This window comes from Furipterus horrens, unplaced genomic scaffold (assembly GCF_987537825.1).
Source record: "Furipterus horrens unplaced genomic scaffold, mFurHor1.1.pri manual_scaffold_6, whole genome shotgun sequence".
Classification (NCBI taxonomy): domain Eukaryota; kingdom Metazoa; phylum Chordata; class Mammalia; order Chiroptera; family Furipteridae; genus Furipterus; species Furipterus horrens.
In genome coordinates this window covers 160468107-160490219 of record NW_028327176.1, presented here as the reverse complement: position 1 = coordinate 160490219, position 22113 = coordinate 160468107, and the positions used below count along the sequence as shown (strand labels likewise).

At 33.4% G+C, this 22113-nt stretch overlaps 1 long non-coding RNA gene across 2 annotated transcripts in view; it reads left to right on the top strand.

The window, feature by feature from the left end:
* Positions 1 to 15632, top strand: part of LOC150007707 (uncharacterized) — a 62060-nt gene extending 46428 nt beyond the window's left edge. For both annotated transcript variants that reach the window (XR_016511648.1, XR_016511647.1), the window contains exons 9-10: positions 10071 to 10121; positions 15578 to 15632. This is a non-coding gene — a long non-coding RNA (uncharacterized LOC150007707). The remainder of the gene's footprint in view (positions 1 to 10070; positions 10122 to 15577) is intronic.
* The last annotated feature ends 6481 nt before the right edge of the window (positions 15633 to 22113 follow it).

Sequence of the window (22113 nt, the reverse complement as noted above, 5' to 3'; positions counted from 1 at the left end):
ATTGAGTTTAAGCTTTATTATCTAGAAATCAAATTGCAGAAATCATTTGAAATAACCAGCCCTACATAAAAGTACACTGTTTCTTTTTTATCACTGTAAATAAAATTACAAATTTTAGGTCAAATAATTTCAGGAATGAACATAAAGATTGTATCAACATAAAATTTACTTGCATCTTATTGACTATTGCTCCAAATTCTTCATAGAATGATGTATTATATGCTAATTGACATGTAGTTCTTAAAAACCTGAAAATGCAATTCATATCTTCCCTTAGAATTATGAAAGGGCAAAATGTAAATTAAAAATTACTTCATTATTATAACTTTCAAAGCTAATTTCAGTCCATTTTCATCTGAGAGAGATACTTGGTCAGATAAACCATATGAAAAATCTATATTCTCATTAAGAATCTTGGCAATGAAAACCCTGATGAACAATTTTTAACTTGGAGTTAGCAATTGAATTGTTGGTTCTTGAAAAAAAAAAACTGATGGAAGTCAAGGATGATTAGAAATAATAACCTGCTTAAACAATGGTGTGTAAAGTTTTTCAAAATAAAACTTAGGGTGTGGTCTAGCTCTTCCAGGAATTTATTCTGTGGTGTTAGGTTAGTTCTTTGCCTTGTAAAGCCTCTTTTATATGCCGAGATTATTTGACTAAGCCATCTCTAAAGGGCTTTTTAACCTAATATTGACTAATTCTCACTTGTAAGAAATGTCTTCCATGCCTATGACATTTCTACTTTGCCTCAAATGCTTAAGTATAGAACTATTTTTCTGATTGTAAGTACATACTACACAAAAATATAATCAGGAAAGTCAGATTTAAATTCTAAAATGAAAATGTTTTTAAATATTATATAAACCTACTTAATAAATTATAATATTTGAAGTATTTGTTCTACTTAAATTTCAAAAAAGCACATCTCTGGAGCAAAGTATACTATTGGATGATCATTTAAATGACATAAAGATTCTCTAAATATTAATTTAGTTAGAAGGATCACTAATAATGGCACACAGGATACAAATCTTATACCCATGACAACCACATGAAAGAAACTATTAAAAAAAAAAGAAAATATTGTTTTTGGAGACAAGAGTGTGTGGATAACAAAACTGTGAATAACTAACTGGTAGTTTCAATTTGGACTACTTCTAAACAAAATGACAATGACTTTCTATATATCGTCAGTTGATTCAGTAATTATCATATTCTATTATGAGCAAGATTTTCTTAATTAATTGACACAATGACAGAAAAAAATGTTTAGCTTTAGAGTCTAAAGACTACTCATCACTGGAAGTACATAAGTTTAATAGTATAGGAGGATACCTCAGGTTCCTTCACCACCTTGGCTCCCTGTTTCTCACCCATTTTTTATATCCAGCAATCCAGGCACGTGAATTTCACACTCCATGGTTTGCTAATGTAGTGTCTTATGTTAAATTTCTTTTCAATTTCCTTTGATGTCAAACTTTATATTCAATTTTAGAATACACCGCACATGCCAGTGCTTCTGTAAGATCTTGTCTTATTTCATCAGATAGAGTTTGTCAGTCCTTCTGCTATGGTCCCAGAGTCCTGTGTATGTGTCTCTACCATTGTATTTAAGCTATCTATGTACATGCATTCTAGCAAAGACTGGACTTCATGCAACAATCTTGTTCTTCTATCTCCAAGCACAAATGAGACACTGAATAAACATTTATTGAATAGATCAAGTTTATCTTTTTAAGAGATAGGAAGGATAATGTCTAGTGTGTTGAAAGGGTATTAGATTTTGTTTTACTCCAGTCAAACCTTATTGAGAGTCTCAGACTTCAACTTTCTTTTACATATATGCTTCCATATTGTTACAGTGATTTCTGAAGAAGCTTACAGAAACCTAAAGTATTAGCAATTTAAATAAAAGAATGTATAAAAAATTATACATTATCAGCAAGCTAGTTCAACATTTGAGCCCTGGCTGGTTTGGCTCAGTGGATTGAGCGTCGGCCTGCGAGCTAAGTGTCGCTGGTTCGATCTTCCAGTCAGGGCACATCAGAGAAGGAAAACTCTGACTCCAAAAAACCTCCGCTGCCTTGCGGCATACCTCTTCAGGGGAAAGGCTAAGGGAGTAAACCCCGACAGAAAATCCGGAGCCGGAGTCCCTAAGGCGATTTGACGTTGTAGTCAACACCGGCAACTCCTGCGGCGCACCTGAAGCCAAGCTGTATTGACTCCGTCTTTCCCTTGGACCCTTCAGCTGCGAAGAGAGGGGGGATCTGCTGCATGGGCAACAGCAGACCCTCCATATCACCCTGCCCAGGCTCTGTAGCTTCAGCTTCACTGGAGAGGACACTCCAGCGTCATCGCAAGATGTCGATTCAACACGGGAGGAGACAGATACCGTGTCACTCCCGAGTCGGACTGCACAGCCATTCTCGGCGGTGCAGATAGACTCTTAAGAAGCTACACCATCGTCTCTCGAGACGGACGGCTGCCTCCTCCAGTTCAACATTTGAAAATAAATTAATGTAATCTATCACTCAACAAGCTAAATAAAAAACAAGTAAAAACTATGAAAACTATATCTACAGATCCAGAATATTATTTGTCAAAATATAACGCCCATTCATGGAAAAATCTTTTAGCAAACTAGGAATAGAGAGGAACTTCTTCAACTTTGTAAAAACATATACAGAAAACCTATAGTTAAGTTACACCATGTTTAATGAAGAGAAACTAGACACTTCCCCACTAAGATAAGAATAAAGCAAGGATGTCCCCTCCAACCACACTTATTCACCATTGTATAGGAAGTACTAGTTAACCCAAGAAAATAAAATATAATTATACCAACTGGGAAGGAAGAAAAATAAAACTGTCTTTGTTCACATACGATGTGATTGTCCATATAAAAAATCCCAAAGAATCAAGAAAAACCTGGGAGTAATCAGTGATTACAGCAAAGTTGTAAGATACCATGTTAATATGCAAATCAATTGCTGTCCTATATGCCAGCAATGAAAAATTTAAGTGAACAAAGTTAAAGTTACAATACAATCACATTAACACCAAAAAGAAAATATTTAGATATAAATATAACAAAATATCTATACATCTACATGAGGAAAGCTACAAAACTCTAATAAAATAAATAAAATAACTAAATAATTGAGAGATATTCCCTGTTCATGGGTGGGCAGACTCAAAATTGTCACTTCTTCCCAAATTTATCTGTAGATTCAATGCAATCATATAAAAATATCAGTGGGTATTGACAAACTGACATTGTGGGTAGCAACAAACTGATTTTAAGTTTTTATAGAATAAGAAAAAACCCAGAATAGCTAAAACAATATTAAAGGAGAAAAACAAAGTTAAAAAACCAATACTACTGAACTTTAAGACTACAAAGCTACAGGAATTAAGACAGTATGATATCAATGAAAGAACAGACAAATAGATCAATGAAACAGAACAGAGAAACCAGAAATAGATTTACAAAAATATAGTCAACTTATCTGTGACAGTTTAATGGAGAAAGAATAAATAGACTTCTGAACAAATGATACCAAACCAAAAAATTAACTAAAAGTGGATCATTGACATAAATTTAAACATAAATCTATGAAACTTTTAGAAGATTACATAAGAGAAAATCTAGGTAGTGACTTTGGCAATTACTTTTTAGATACAACACTAAAGTCATAATCCATGACTAAAAACTGATAAGTTGGACTTTATTAAATTAAAACTGTTTCTCTACCAAAAACACTGTCAAGAATATTTGAAAAGAAGACACAGAATGGCAGAAAATACTTATACATATTTGAGAAAGGACTGTTATCCAAAATACACAAATAACTCTTAAAACTCAATCTATAGGGAAATGAACTACCCATTTTGAAAATGGGCAAAGATCTTAACAGATACCTCATTAAAAAGGATTTATAGATGGCAAATGAGCATATAGAAAAGTGCTCAACATTATACATTATTGGAAAGTTGAAAATTAAAACAATAAGATACCACTACACACCTATTAGAAATTTGTCAAAACATTGGCAATATCACATGTTGGGGAGGATGTAGAACCATGGAAACTCTTACATGTTGCTGGACAGAATGCAAATGGTAGTCACTTTGGAAGGCAATTGGGTGGTTTTTTGCAAAACTAAATATCCTCTTAGCATACAATTCAACAATCATGCTCCTTGGCATTTACCCAAATGAGTTGAAAAGTTTTGTCCACTAATGTCCTGCACACAAATGTTTATACCAGCTTCATTCATACTTGCTAAAACTTGTAATCAACAAATATACTTTTCATATAAGAATGAATGGAGCAATTCTAGTACATCCATACAATAGAATTTTTATTCAGTGCTAAAATGCACAAGCTGTCAAGCCACAAAACAAGTTGAAGAAACCTTACATTCTAAGTGAAAGAAGATAATTTGATAACTCTATCTATATGAGATTCTAGAAAAGGCAAAACTATAGAGATCGCAAAAAGTTCTGTGTTTGACACGGGTTTAGGAACAGGGAGCAATAAATAGACGGAGCACCAGGAATTTTTAGAGAAGTGAAATTATTCTGTATTATACTCTAATAGCAGATGGATATCATTACATGTTTATCAAAAATCCATAGAATGTACAAAACTAAGAGCTAATCCTAATGTAAATTGTACACTATGGTTAATAATGATGCATCAACATTTTTTTAAATTTAACAAATAGTTAATGTTTACATTAACGTTTTGTAAACAAATATTTAGAGGAAAATATTTTAAAATTAGCAGATATATATGTTCCAAGTTCTTTAGCCAACAGAATATGGAATGATTAAATTAGGACAAAGAGAAAGTTAAAAATGGCTCTGACCAACTCATAATTAATTACAAAGTTAATGGACAATGTCCTGAGTAAAAGTAAAACCTTACATCTTTCAGAAACACTCAAATTTAGTATTAGATAAAAATCTATATACATATCTTTTTTTCTTTTCTCATGTGAATTCCAAGCAGTATTTTAAACCACTTAGGCAATGAGAATGCTTTTCTCTGTATTTATTTACAAAATTTATATTTTGGAGTTTTGAAAAGTTATAAAAATATTATAAAACACTCTGTGTAAAATGTCTCTGTCAAAATTATATCCAAATGAGCATGAACGAGAACAGGTATAGGTAAGACATTCACATATTAATTATTAAAAATATATGCAATTCCTAAATATCAAATCACTTAATGAAATTAAGTATTATTTTATAAAAAACAATACATATGTTATGTAATATTTTAATATTTTTGATGCTGTGTAATATGATGTATATTAGTAACACTACTCTGGGAAACTATTAGGTACCATTAAACTTACAAATAGGGCTCTCCATATTGTTCTTTAAAATTATTCTTTCCAAAGAAAAAAAAATCCAAAAGGTTGATACTTTGATTTTATTCATCATGTTCATTAAAAAAAATTTTCATATTAGTAGGCATCTACAAAAGTGATTTTCTGACATATTCTGAGCACTTCAGTAGTGCTAACTGGGGAAGATAAGTTTGGTTCTTTACAAAGCCATGAGCCTGACCTGCTGATGATCCTGTTAGGATCTTTTGAATCTTTCAATTTCAGGATTTTGGTTATTTTTTTCAACCTAGCTGTATTTGACATTGATGTTAAACTAAGATGCTCCAACAGAAACATTTTTGTTAATATCTTAATGTCACCAATAATAAACTGATATCAAAGTTGATCATTCAGAGCAACAAATAAGAAATAATAGCCACATCAAAGATAGTATTTATTACTACTATTTTCTTAAAACAGATTGGGGTTCAAAATATTTGTGTTTGTGCCAGAGAAGATCTCTAGTGCCTACTTCCTCTGTTATAACATTGTCCATTATTTCGGTCTTTTGTCATTTCATAGGCCTTTTTAGAATTGTTGAAGGAAACTATTGTTATATGTACATTTTATCTGTTTAATGCTAATATTTGAATAAAAATCAAATACTATTTTCTATTTATTTTTCTTGGTTGTATATATTCAGGCCCTTAACTTTAAAAAAATCCTTGGTTTCTTGAAATTGAATATTTTTTCTTAAAATACATTTAATCTATTTAATTATTAAAAACTTGTCTTGCATAGCTATTTTGATAACAGTCTGAGTTTGTTGTTCATTTTAAAATATCTGGCAATAGCTAATCAAAATTCAGAAAAATTAAGTTATTATTACAAATTATATGAGGCAAGTTATATGAGACTAAATTTGAAACATGGAAATAAAATATTATAATCCATTACTTCGGTATTTTTTAAAATGCCTATATTAAAAAACAGTTTTTAGTTTTCTGGTTTATTTTGCTTTCATCTAGTTTATTAAACTAAATCAAGTCAATCTCTGTGAACAAAGTAAATGATATTTTGGCGTACATTATGTTACTGGTTGTAGTGAGATCTTCCATTTAAAAATGAGACTACAGATTGCTTTTCTTCTGCAACACTTGCATATAATCTGCAATTTACTTGTGTTTCCAAAAGAGTGCGACATTGCATTTTTAGAAATCTTGTTAACAAAGAAATACAATACATTCAAAACAAAGATTATATCATCTCCAAAGGCCTCTCTGTCACACATTTCATTTCTTAAGTGATGGCAGATTATCACTCTGTAAACCAAGTAAGCAGGAGTTCTTTTTTAAATCTGATACTCAGCTATGTAAATAATCCTACACCCATTTATACTGTTAAATTTGCATTTTCTGACCAGTGAAATTCTAAACCCAACTGCCATCTTTTCACTGCAAACCTTCTCCAATTTTAAAAGAATTAATAATTTCTCTGTTATCTCTACATCTCTTATGGAAAAGTTACGTGGCACATGGTGTAATATTTTGCTATTTATTAGCGGACCCATCAACAAACTGTTCCCATGTACAGGCTACTCCAAAACATAGTGGTATAAAATAACAACAGATTTTACTTTGCTCATAATCTAGAGGGTCAGGAATTCAGGAGAGATCAACTAGGCAGTTTTCATTTAAGTATCTCATACGATTGCAGTCAGGTATAGGCTTCAGCTCTAGTCATCTGAAGTAATCAACTTCTGGATGTCCAGATTGGCTTTCCTGCAATGCTGGCAGTTGTTGCTAGCTGTTTTCTGGGAGCACAGCTTGGGCTGTTGACTGGACTGCCTATGCAAGATCTGTTCAGTAAGTGTCCAGCCATGTAACATGAAAACTAGAGACATTTATTGAAGAAGAAACAAGATAAAAGAAATGTTGTACATAGGACAATGGCATCTCAATCCCCTTCAAAGTAGGCACCTTGGGACCTTACAAGGTTCTCCAAATCACCATCAGCTGGCCCGTCATATTTTCTTGACTCTTATTGATGGTCTGAAATCTCTTCCTTTTCAAAGATGATTTTAGTTTTGGGAAAAACCAGAAGTCACAGCGCACCAAATCTGGGCTGTAGGGGTCTGAGTCACCTGGGTAATTTGATGTTTCACCAAAATGCTCTGCATAAGATGTGATGCTTGAGTGGGCATGTTGTTGTGACAAAGCTGCCAATCACCAGTTGCCCATAGCTGTGGGCTTCTGAATCATCTGAATAGTTTCCCTGGAGGAATGTTCAAGCTTAATGCCAAATTCGATGAAGATTTGTTGCTTTACTTATTCAGTCGTTTTGAATTTGGTGGCCACACAGTGCACACGCACACCCAACAGTGGCTACTACCCCTACTGACTAGTATCTCGTCGTCGGCAGCTGTTCGTCTCGAGAGACGATGGTGTAGCTTCTTAAGAGTCTATCTGCACCGCCGAGAATGGCTGTGCAGTCCGACTCGGGAGTGACACGGTATCTGTCTCCTCCCGTGTTGAATCGACATCTTGCGATGACGCTGGAGTGTCCTCTCCAGTGAAGCTGAAGCTACAGAGCCTGGGCAGGGTGATATGGAGGGTCTGCTGTTGCCCATGCAGCAGACCCCCCCCTCTCTTCGCAGCTGAAGGGTCCAAGGGAAAGACGGAGTCAATACAGCTTGGCTTCAGGTGCACCGCAGGAGTTGCCGGTGTTGACTACAACGTCAAACCGCCTTAGGGACTCCGGCTCCGGATTTTCTGTCGGGGTTTACTCCCCTAGCCTTTCCCCTGAAGAGGTATGCCGCAAGGCAGCGGAGGTTTTTTGGAATCAGAGTTTTCCTTCTCTGACTGACTAGTATAGTGAAGTTGATATTGTTCACACATACCCACTCCAGTCCACTCTCCTTGGCTACCAGGTTATATTGACATTGTGTAAACTGTTCTCGTATATTAACAATGGTTGGACTTTTTCTGGACAGACCTCATATGTACCCTCTGCTGCATGGTGGTGTCAGAGTACTTACATGGTACCCAGTTTCCTCAGAGCTAGTGTTCCTAGAGCATCAGGTGGAAGCAGCATGACTTTTCTTGCTTTAACTCAGAATGTCACAACATCACTTCTACTGCATTGTGTTGGTTATAGGTGACTCACAAAGTCCAGGCCTCCTTATCCCATCTTCTGTCCTAAAATGTATTTCCTTTCCACTTCATCTCTGTTGGTCTAATTCCTTTCCATCTTCCATGGTCTGTCTCAGTACCACCTGCTAAAGCCTTTCCTGACACCATCATTCAGCTACTAGAGCCTGTGCCTTTGTGGTTGACTTCAGAGAGACATCAGTTTAAATCCCAGGTCTCCTATATGAGAGCTACATGACTTTGGGAAAGTTACTTCACTCATTATGTGAAAGTCAAAAAGAATAACAGGACCTACCTACCTTACAGTGCTGTTGTAAATGTTGAATGACAAAACAGAAGACATTTCCTGTGATACATAGTAAATAGACAATGTTAGGTGTTACTGTTTACCCTACCTTCTTTCTCCAAAGCACATAATTTTATTGGATTGACCAAAAAGTCCATTTGTTTTCCCCATAAGATGGCCCTACTAGCACTTAGATGTATTTAGTTTCATTTGGGACAATTTTGTTAGATTGTATTGTGACAGCTGTCATATCAGTGTGCATTAAAAAAAAAACTGATCAAAATTGGGGAATTTTTGTGTAGCCATTTTAATATCGAAGATGGAAGAACGTACATAAAGTTTTTGACATAAGATGCTTTGTTATTTCAAGAAAGGTAAAAATGCAATTGAAATACAAAAATATATATATATATATATTTGTGAAGTTAAGGAGAAGTTGCTGTGACTAACCAAACATGTCAAAAGTAGCTAATAAGCCAGTCAATGAAAGACAAATACCATATGATCTCATATGGTATTCCTCACCTCTAAGAAGAATCTAATGAACAAAATAAACTAATGAGTGAAATAGAACCAGCGGCATAGAAACAGAGAACAGATTGACAGTGACCAGAGGGGAGGGGAAGACAGACAATGGTGGGAAAAAGGGGAAGGGACTCGTCAAAGAACATGTATGAATGATCCACAGACACAAACAACAGGGTGGGGATTGATTATGGGAGTGGGATGTGGGCTAGACAGAGGAGGGAAAATGGGGAGAAATCGGGACACTATAATAGAAAAACAATAAAAAATCTTTTTTAAAAAGTGCTTTGCAAAGTTTTGTGCTGGAGATTTCTCACTGGACGATGTTCCAGAGTTGGGTAAACTAGTTGAAGTTGATAGTGATCCAATTGAAACATTAATTGAGAACAATAAATGTTATATCATATGGGAGATAGCTGACATACTCAAAATATCCAAAGCAATAGTTATTGGTGAAAATAAAAAATGTGTATCTCATTTATGGAAAAAAATAAACGTACTTTTTGGCCAGCCCAATATTTGTACCTATTTTGTGTTTATCGTAATTTGACCCTTGTGATAATAATTCAGGGGTTTATTTTATATCTTCTGCATATTTAGTTCAATGTTTTATGGGTAAACTATTCTAGCATATATCTGTATTTTGAATATCAATTCAAAGCCCCTTTGGTTTTTTAGGATTCAATAAACAAAACACATTAAGAAACTTTCCATTTTTATCTCTATTATTCATTGTAACCTTTGTTTTCATGATTCTTCTTGCAGAAATTAGAAAAGAAAAATCTGGGAAGACTTCTTCATTTCTGAAAGATAAAGGTAAATAGAGCCAAAAGATAACACAAAAAATTATGAACAAAAATATTTGAATGGGCCCATAGTATATTAGTTATCATCTTTGCAGATGTGTGGGTCAAAATTTCATAGGTCACCCTGATATGTTTGAAAATGTATATTTCTTTACCTCTCCCACAACCAGTCTCTTAAAGTTCACAATGACCTAAAAAAAGTGCTATAATTATAATTTCAAAAATAGAAAAGTAAAAAAGAAAAAGGATTTTTCTTAAATAATGAAAGGGTAAAAAAATGTTTAAAGGAAAGTAAAAAAAAAAAAAAAAAAAACAGAAAAGGCTTCCCCTCATGTGCTCTGCTTCTGTTCTTTCTATTCATTCATAAAATATATATTTGGTGCACAGTCATTCCAAGCACTAGCTAATCATTGAAGAAACAAAGATGACAAAGCTAGGAAAGGGGAGGAAAACTGGGGAATCAGAACAGTGAATTTTGTTATTTTCAGACTCTCTTAGTCATGTTCTATTGGCTTTAATCTTATCAGCTCCTTGTTGCTATAAAAAGGAATGCCATTCTTATTTAATTGTTGGGATTTTTCTCTTCTGAATGGACTGACTCGCCTCTCTGTCCATCTAAATCTCAGACCTCTTTTTGAGAATAATTTCCATGTAAAGCATCAAGTTTTCTCAATGGTCACTGAAACCCCCTCTTCTGAATTCATACACTTGTAATATGTATAATCTTATCTATTTATCTAGCTATCTAGCTGATTATTTAATTGAAATGTCATCTACTTAAGCATCAAGACCTTGTGTGATTCACCTTAATTTTTATGTGGACTAATCAGTACCACATTCAATAATTATTTTTTTGAGTCTAGTATGCAGTAATCAGAACACATACTCCCTAGACACTGAGAACACAAGAAAAGCATAGTCTGTGCCCTTCTGATATCTATAGTATTAGCGACATAATTAGTTTAAATTACAAGAATCATGGAGATATACAATGTGCTATAAAAAAGTGCAATATAAGATTTTAATTAAATGTGGGGAATTGGAGTAGACTTTCCTGAAGAAAACTTATATTAAATTCAAGTGAGAAAGATGAGAAGTTAGCCAGACAAAGACATGTGAATCATGTGGGAGAAGTGCAGAAGCAGAGTATCTGCTCTTTGCCAGACACAGTGAAATCTACTTTACACATTTTGCTTTAGCAAGTTGTATTGTGTATCTCAATTTTTGTAAATGTGGAAGCTAGGGTACAGATCAATTAAGTTACTCAGTGTTTCACTGTAAAGTTAGAGGCAAAGGGAAGAACCAAAGTCAAGGCTGTTAGATTTTATAATCCATCTTTTAATTTTCACACAGATACTGCTTGCTCCTTTAAATTGTGTTCTTGTATTTGTACTCTTCAAGGAACCTTTGCTTTGAGTGTAGAGTTCATTACATAAGTTGGAAAATCTATTTGATATAGATATATTGGCTATGTAGCATAAAAAATAGTCCTTAGCTATTGGAGTGACTCTTCTTATTTACCACAGAGGAGTTTAGTTTAGTTTTCTGCAGTGCTTGCTTACCTGTACTTTGGAAGTGGCTTTTTCTCATCCTGCACTCATTTTACCTCACAATTAACAAAAACATTTTCCTTGATTGTGTGAGGTGTCATTGTAACATACTACCAGAAAAATCTATACACACACACACAATACACACACACACACACACACACACACACATTCATTTATGATTTGCAAATCACAATTAACAAAATACACACTTTCCCTCTTTCTAAATGTAGTATAAAGTAAATTTATTTTGATATGCACTTATATCCCAGGAATATTTGAGCCACATACTACTATTGTTCAATATAAAAGCATCTAAAAAAATCCCAAAACTACTTTTCAGGCAATGATGATTATAAAAATCTAAACTGCTACTTAAAGTTTCTACTTGTGCCAAAGCCTAAATTAACTGGAAATGGCAGTTGTAAAACTCTGTCCTAGAGAACATTATTTCGGGGATTTAAATCCATACTGACCACTTCAATAAGTAGAGTCCTGTCATTTCTATTATTGTTGTTATAACAGTTATGAATGCACAACTGTAGGTAATTTCTTAATGAATACTTTTTATCAATGTTTAATCCTCTACTATTTTCAAGGTGTCTCCACAGTCACTAGAATATCATGTGTAAAGGGTTTACTGCATGTAATTATTGATTTAGAGCTATTCAAAATGCACCTCTTTTTTATTCCAGCTGCATTAATGCCCTAGAATATATTTTTGTACATAAATTAGATGCTATTTTAAAATAACTTAATTACCATATTTTCTTTATTTTATGAATATCATTTATCATTACAAAAATGTTTTAAAATTAGCAGGATTACCTATAAGATTTCAAAGACTTAAAAAACTTCCGCAGTGTTGTTTCTAAAATGTTTCCTTGAAACCTGCTGCTGCCGAGCTGTGGCAGAATCTGAATGTAGCAATTTCACTGTCTTAAAGGCCAATTCCTTCTCTGAAGTTTTTGTATATTGCAAGTAGTCTTTGTATATTGCAAATTATTTGTACTGTGCAAGTTAAGTGGTTGCCTATGATTGCCAGTCTCTCACAGATTCCACCCATAGTGAAGCAATGCTTCAATTCTAAAATCAGGATTATTACACAAAAATCATTTGGGGCCACATTTACCTGGGACATAACCACCGTGAGTAAATTAGGCATTAAAAAAATATTATTTGGTTTGTGTCTTTATTTAAAGTGGTGTAGAGAAGATCTAGGGATGATTGTTTAAAATACAAAAAGCCGGAGAAAGACATGTCTTGTTGGCTTTTGCTGCTGACCCAGCTGCTGACACCGCTGGATGAGGGGACAAGCCTAAATCCTCTCAACACACTCACAGGGACAGAGCTTTGTCTATGTGGCCATGGTCACCCAGAATCCAGACAATCCTGTTAGTAATCCCCGTTATTGGTTATGTTCCTTCTGTCATCCCCCCCTACACTATGTCACTACTTGCTTCTTATTGCTGGTCTGACTTATCTGAGGATCCAAGATTCATCTATGGACTGATGAACTGCAAACTGAACCCAAACAAGGCAACAAAGAGATAAATTAATTCCTCCTCTGTTAAGAATGCAATAGTAACAACACACTTAGGTTCCTGTGGTATTGGATTAGTGTGACAGACACAGGAATTATTGTATAATTTGTGACACAGGCCTGTGTATGTTTGGCTCTAACTATCAGTGAATGTTCAACAATGCTTATCTTCTTGAACATTCTGTTGCTCAGGACTATGACATAACGATCCCCCAACTTATTTTGTCTTCCTAATGCTTTGTCTTGACCATTCTTGCTAATCAACCAAAAGCTAGAGCTAAGGATGGGCTAAGTTGTCTGAGGACTTTGAGGATAATCCGCAGTGATCTGTACTTCATCATGGACACTCACCCTAGTTCATTACTGCCTGTGTCTCTGGGGCAGTGTAGGGAAAAGGAAAATCTGAAATAATCTTTTTATTTCTTTGTGAACATTTTCTCCCTCCCATCCTCCTTGCCCAGATTATTTGAGAGTTCCAATTTCTATCACAGCAATTTAAATATGTTCCAGATTCTAATAATAATCGAGATTCATAAGCCTACCTGAGGGCTCCTAGACAAATGCAAAGAAACTACTATATTTATAAAAACAATACACAAAAAATGTGTTCTCCATAGCTTATCTCCTACCAAGCAAGACCAATGAGTTGAAAAAATGATTTAAACTGACCCAAGCCAATAATATCAGGACTTTCTAATACAGAAGTCCAAAATTTCTATGTAAATTTATCTCCATAGTTTTCATCAGATTTGATATGTTACTCACTTGCTTGGGTAATTAGAGACTGCTCAGATTAGTCTGTAGACATCCTACATTGTTAAAACATCTTGAAGTCAAAAAAGAAGCTGAGAGAAAATGAGCTACAGGAAGGTCAATGCACGAGATGACCCAGCCTGGAAACAGAATCCATCTTCCCATTAGCAAACTTGGAAATGAAAATCACTTATGTTTTATGAGAAGTTTTTTCATATTTAAGGTGATGGGTTTATGACCTTCAAATATTCTGTAAAAGCATAGCTGTTAATTTACTCCTTCCTTCTTTCTCTAGAAAGTCAAATCTGTCTCTTGGGTTCTTTTCACTAGGCCTTGTATTTTATGACTACATTCATCTCACACTAACATATACATACTCACCCATTTAAATAAGCATGCTTAATATTGAATCCTGAAATTCCAGGAATTGTGCGCTTCCACCCCACTGGGAATCTGTCCCTACCACCACTTCTCACTTCACAACATATTAATTCTTTTGATTTAGCTGAGAAAAGCAAAAGCAGCAAATAACCCTCATTTGGCTTGAAAGAAAAATGAACGAAGATTTTCAAAGTGTGTTGATTTAACCCATAGCTCTTGATTTCATCTTTTCATGCTAAAGTATAGAAAAAGAAATTGGCTTCATTTATACTTTGCACAATAAATATAAACACAAACATTTCTATTCCACCACAGCTATTTTTAAAAATTTTACAAACATATGGATATTTAAGGCTGTTGGTTATCTATCTAGAAAATCTTGCTTTGAGGGACATAGCTTTTTCAATAGAACTCCTAAATCCATTCTTGATACTATCCAAAGTCACCTGGACTCAATTAATTCGAAGTGATCATTTGAATGCCATATCAAAACAGGTGCTATCATCATATCCTCTGCATTCCCACCCAAAACCATTAGGTGGGAATGCAGAAAAGAAGTGAAAGTATGTATTTCTTTCTTTCTTCTTTTCCCACTGTATTAAAAGTCATGTTGGTCAGCAAAATGGACAGTGAGATTTAATGTTGCAGAGGCAGAAAATACTTTTTTTAATATGTAGTTTGTTGAGAACATTTAATATTGTTCAAGATATTGCCTACATACTTGTCTGGAACCCATAATATGATCAAAATCACTTTGTATTTACACCTGGTAGAATAAATAAAGTTTTACTTGATTTACTTTAAACAAGGACCACATTTTTAAGAAATTGGGAGTTCATAGAAGAAAGTGTCTCTCTTATTTTATTTCAATCTTATTCTTGAAATTTATTACATAATCTATGCAGGGTTTTTTCACCAACCCCCACCTCTGGCCATGTGTTTTTAAAACTTACAGATAAAATAAGTTCCTATCCATCCAAATGCCTGCCCTCTTAGATGAACAAATACATTGTAACTTTTTGAAAGTTTACATTCATTTCAAATAAAAATAATCACAGAACGGCTTATTGTTCTCTATATTGTTGTATTTTTGTCTCTGTATGATTTAAATTATTTTTGAAAGAAAACATCATATCATTTCCATGCATTCACTTTACTGATAAATCACTGATTCCGTTCTATTTGTGTTCTCAATTTTTTTATCTTGGCTTAAAATAAATGCTCAATATTTCTTTCCAGAGCCTATTAAGGAGAAAGAAGTGAAGTTGCCTGCTTCCCTAAAGGAAAAAGGTAATGTCATATAATCAAATGTGAAAAAACATTGATCTGCCTATTGAATATTCAGTTATGCACAACAAAGTAACATATCATTTCTTTATAATGCTTTCAAACTATAACTTTCATATACCCTCAGATGTTTTTGTGCAAATAGAGAAAGGCATTTCCAATCATAAAATTTTAAGCTGCACTATGAAACCACAAAGGAAAGAGTAACTATGTCAAAAATATCGAAAAAGTTTTAAAAACGCATATGCTATTCTGATTTTATCAGTCTAGAGTGGGAAATACACATTTTATAATCCTAAAGTGAATCTTACTAGGAATAACCATGGAAACCAGACTTATGATAAAAAAAAATACTTAAAATTTGTGATATTTTGACATACTTTAAGTTTAAAACAGTAAAATCCTAAGCAAATTTTATGGCTAGGAGAAACAGAGATAAACTGTTGTCCATTATCCTTATCTTATGAATAAATAAAGTGAATAGTAAAGAAACTTTTCAAAGTGGTTGTAATTTCCAACAGAGGCAATATTAAAATTCTGATCTTAATCAAGACTGGGCTCTTGCCTTTGCATCTTATGGGATCTCCTGTCTCCCCATTATACTAGTCTTGGAGTAATGAAGATTTTGATATGCTATACATCAAGTTATGTCCCCGAAGACATTAGTAAATGTGCTAAGTTCAATGTAATACATTTAGTTTCTAATTAATCCCAGTATTTTCTATGGGCAAAATTGCCTAATATTTCTTGTTGTAAAAATGAACATATTTGTGAACTAGTGAAATTATAAAATATACCTACCATATGAATGTTAGAAATAGAGCATGGTTCTACATTTACCTTGAAGATCTGCATGAAATATTGACCAATTATTGCTTTGCAAATTTGGATGGGAGCTCCCTGGGTGAAATATGAAATTGGCCCTTTGTAAATGGAGGGCACGGGGAGATTGAAGAAAGACAGACCACTCCAGATTAGCAAGAGGCAGGTTTAATAAACAAAGGAAATTATTTAAAAGGCTGGTCTTGACTGGCCGTAAAATGAGTAGATTTCTCCACCAGCCTGCCAGAATATTAAGTTGATATATAGGCCTGCACTAGGTTTAGTCACATACAAATAGACTTCATAGACTTTAATCATGCACCCAGTCCAGATAGTCTCATCAGCACATTATCATCTCAAAGTTGTGTCCTTGGGCAGCTTCTCACTGGGGGAAGGCAAGCATAGAGTACATTCCAGGCACAGGAGAGAGAATGGGGAGCTTCTAGTTGCCCTGGTGGAGTTCAAGGGTCAAACCAGTAGTAACATCTTAATGACTTTTCCCAACATCAATATACAGATACTTAGTAGTAAAAATTCCAACTTACTGGCACTATTTTATTTATTTAAAAAATACTTTATAAAAAAATACTTTTTATTAACTTGTATAAATATGTGTTGGAGTTGTGAGAGAGATGGCAGAACTGTGGAAAAAGAAAGCTGACAGGGAGTCAATCAGAGAAATAAAGAATGCACAGAGAGTCCCCGTTAGCTCATGATATAACAATGTATAAAAGCCACACTCTTAATCATATTTTCCTAACTTTGCAGTTAACTTTAAGGTAAACAAAATTGTTGTTTAATGAAATACCAGAGCACAACATAATCTTTTTTTCTCAGTCCACACATGTACTTGAATTTTTAAAAGGCAACATGGATTCAAGTATATACATAAGAAAACTTAATGCTAAACCTATTGTAACTTCAAAATAAGCAATATTTCTACTTTCCCCATTAGTCTACTGCAAGCTAACTTGAATACAGAAATTTACCCAAAAGTTACATCTAAATGTATCTTTGATTTAGGCATTATTTCTGAGCAAAATGATATATATATTAAAATATTCATATTTTACTTCAGAAATGTATTATCATATCTAAAACTATATCTTTACAATTGCAGATGATAAGAGTTATTTTGCTGTTATAAGCAATTTTATATTACTCTGGCATAATATGTTAATTCGGATACTCTACCTTACAAAAGGATTATTACATGTTATCTGAAGAGTCTAATAGGCAGAGAAATGTTACTATATATTTCAAATAATTAATTAATGCTGAAGATTAAATATTAATTTATTTTGGAAAAACTAAAATTTTTTAACAAGATCTAATTGTTGATTGTAATGGATATTTACATAGCAATCTAAATGGAAATGATTTGATGCCATTAATTAATTTAATCATGCAATGATGTTATAATTCCTTTGCTGATACAAATATCAAAAATGAGGAACAGACAGGAATATTATAAATATCCACATTTAGAAAGTTCAGTTAAAATTTTTCCCCAAAAATAAATGTATATGGACTACATATACAAATGAAAAACAATTTGTTTCCATTAAAAATACTTGGTGTTCATTTCGGTCTTTGATCATTGAAAATATCAACCTAAGATTTTACTCTGCCTTCTTTTATCTTTCTGTCATTGCACTTCTCATGGTCAGTCTGGCACCAGCCAGTTCATGGTCAAAAATAATGGTGGTGGGAAAGGAAGCATTTTAGACAAAACATATTTTAAAAGTTATATTCTATTTGACCAATACTAAATTTTTATTTTATTATGTCATTTCTTCCTAATTTTTAATGACAAGTGTGTGTAGACAAAGGTTTGCATAAAATGTCAATTAAATGCAATAACCAAAACCAAGCTATTAGTTTAAATGTTGTTCTATTATTTCTTTTAGAAATTGAGGCTTCAAATAACTACATGAAAATATTTAACTAGTCTTTTTATTTTACCGTTTAAAGCGACAATGATCTCACTTGAAATTTTATGAATTAAATCTCATCATTTTTTCCCCAAACAACCTAAATTCAAGCCTGTGATACTGAATGTGAATTAAAGTTGTTGGATATTCTGACAAAAAAAAAAGTTTAATTATAATATGCAAAATGACTTCCATTTTGAATTTCCAGAAATATTGTCACATTAAGCTTTCTTTCTTTCAAGGGGGTCAATGCCATATTATATATATCTGATATATTATATATATCAGAACAGTCACAATACAAGCAAATCCTTACTAAAAGATAAATCAATTAAAGAAAATTTTTGTCATGTTAAAAGTAAATACTTTCTCAAATGCCTTCATTGGGTGTCCACTGAAAAAAGTACCAGATATGTACACTTAAATGAAAAAAATCAAAACTATGTAAAATTAAAAAACATGCTTTTGTAAAAACCAATGCCTCAAAAAAGAAATAAAAAAGGAAGTTAGAAAATATATTTAAACAAATGAAAATGAAGACATAACATAACAAAACACGGGATGGGGCAAAAGCAGTACTTTATAGAGTTTATAGCAATGAACACATACATTAAAAAAAGAAAAGAGGTGTCAAATGAACAGTCTAACTTTATACCTGAAGAAATTTTAAAAAGAACAAATCAAGCCCAAAGTTAGCAAAAGAAAAGAAATAATAATGATTAGAGCAGAAATTTAAAAATATAGAAAAATGTACAAACATATAAGTCAGGGTGTTTTTAGAGATAAACAAAGTTGATAAACAAACAAAAAACAGTGAAGAATGAAATAAATAAAATTATAATTGAAAGAAAAAAAATTAAACCTAATGCCACATAAATAAATAAAATCATAAGAGACTACTAAAGAGCATTTAATAGGCAAGATATTTGATAACCTAGAAGAAACAAATAAATTTCTAGAAATGTACAACTTACCAAGATAAATAATAAAGAAGGGCAAGATCTTACAAGATTAGTAATGAGTAAGAGAATGATTCTGTAATCAAAAGCTTCCTAACAAATGGGACAACTGTAATTGGAAAACAAAATAAAAATTCTATAAAAATAAAAAAAGAAAGAAAGAAAAAGAAGAAAAAAAAAGCTTCCTTAACAAAGTGAAGCTCAGAACCAGATGGCTTCACCAATGAATTCTATCAAGCATTTGAAGAAAAGTCAATGCCAGTTCTTCTCAAACTCCTCCAAAAAATTAAAGAGCAGCGAACACTTCCAAACTTATTTTATGAGGGCATCACTACCCTGATATCAAAACCATGTAAGGATGCTAAAAGAAAAAATTATAGACCAACAAACCTAGTGAGCATGGATGCAAATCCTCAACAAAACAGTAGATATTTACTCATAGAAACAGACCAAAGGGATGGCTACCAGAAAGGAAACAATGGAGGAATGCATGGAAAGAGAAAAGGAAAATATAGTATATAATATTGTGATAAGTTTACACAGTGACAGATGATCACTGGAATTAGTAGAGTGATTACATTGTAATGTATGGAAATGTCAAATCATTATATTGTACACCAGAAACTAATATAACCAATGTAAAATTGAATACCAAATATACTTAAATTAAATAATAAATTTTTAAAAACCCAAAACAATAAGTTAACTAAATTTAACAGCACCTTAAAATATTATACATCATGATAAAATGGCTTTTCTTTTGGGGGAATGCAAAGATGATTCCATATGAAAATCAATTATTGTGATACACCACATTAACAGAAGGAAAGATAAAATTCTCAAAATATACAGAAAAAGCACTGACAAAATTCAGCATTCTTTTACAATTAAAAACTCTCAACAAACTAGTAATAAAAAATTATCAAGATATTAAGAGCAATACATAAAAATGTTCATAGCTAATCATACTCAGTGGTAAGAAAACTGAAAGCTTTCTCTCTAAGATCAAGGACAAGACAGGGATTCTACTCTTACCACTTCTATTCAATATAGTATTGGAAGACTTGGCCAGAGAAATTAGGCAATTAAAGAGTATAAAAGGCATTCAAATAAAAAGGAAAAAGTAAAATTATCTTTCTTTGTAGATGACATGATCTTATATGTAGAAAACCCTAATGATTCCACCAAAATACTGTTAGAACTAATAAATGAGTTCAGTAAAGTTTAGTGATATCAAATCAACATACAAAAATCAGTTGAATTTCTAAGCACTTACAATTAACCATCTAAAAAGAAAATTAGGGGAAAAAAAAGCCCAGAAGTATATGGTTAACTGATCTTTTATATAAGTACCAATACACAATGGACAAGGGCTAGTTTTTCACACAAGTGGTATAGGAAGAACTGAATGCTCACATGCAAAAGAATGAAATTGGATCCTTATCTTACACTGTACATTAAAAAGAAAAAAGAAAAAATACCTCAAAATGGATTAACAGCTTAAATTCTGCACAGCAAAGTAAACAATAAACAGTGCAACCTATGAATTGAAAAAAAAATTATTTTTGCAAACCACATCATATCGAAATATATAAGGAACTCCTATAACTCAACAGCAAAGTGAGAAATGGATTAAAAACTAGGCAAAAGACTTAGTAGACATTTCTCAAAAAAAGACATACAAAGGTCAATGAGTATAAGAAAATAAGCTCAACATTATTAACCATCAGGAAAATGCAAATAAAAATCACATTGTGTTATCATGTCGGCAGGCAGCAGCCATCCGTCTCGAGAGACGATGGTGTAGCTTCTTAAGAGTCTATCTGCACCGCCGAGAATGGCTGTGCAGTCCGACTCGGGAGTGACACGGTATCTGTCTCCTCCCGTGTTGAATCGACATCTTGCGATGTCGCTGGAGTGTCCTCTCCAGTGAAGCTGAAGCTACAGAGCCTGGGCAGGGTGATATGGAGGGTCTGCTGTTGCCCATGCAGCAGACCCCCCCTCTCTTCGCAGCTGAAGGATCCAAGGGAAAGACGGAGTCAATACAGCTTGGCTTCAGGTGTGCCGCAGGAGTTGCCGGTGTTGACTACAACGTCAAACCGCCTTAGGGACTCTGGCTCCGGATTTTCTGTCGGGGTTTACTCCCTTAGCCTTTCCCCTGAAGAGGTATGCCGCAAGGCAGCGGAGGTTTTTTGGAGTCAAGAGTTTTCCTTCTCTGTATCATGTCACACCTGTTAATAATAATGATAGTAACAACAACAAGAATTGGTGAAGATACAGAGAAATTAGAACCCTTGTGCATTGGTAGTGGGAATGTAAAATGGTACAGCCTCTATGGATACAGTATGAACATTCCACAAAAATTAATAGAACTACCATATGACCCAGCAATCTCATTTCTGGGTATTTATCCAAGTAAACTGAAATCAGGATATTAAAGAGCTATTCACAACAACCTGGATGGGGAAACAACCCACCTGAGCATTGACAGATGAAGGGATAAAGAAAAAAAAAAATATATATATATATATATATAATGGGATATTACTGAATCTTTAAAAAGAAAGAAATTCTGCAATGTGTGGAAACTTGAATGAACCTTAATTAAGGATGTAAGCTAAATGGAATAAGCCAGTCACAGAAGGACAAACAACTGAATGGTACACTTACATGAGGTGTCTATCATAGTCAAACTCATAGAAGCAGAAAGTAGAGTGGTGGTTACCAAGGGCTACAAAAGGGGTAAGTGGAGAGTTGTTCAATTGATAAAAAG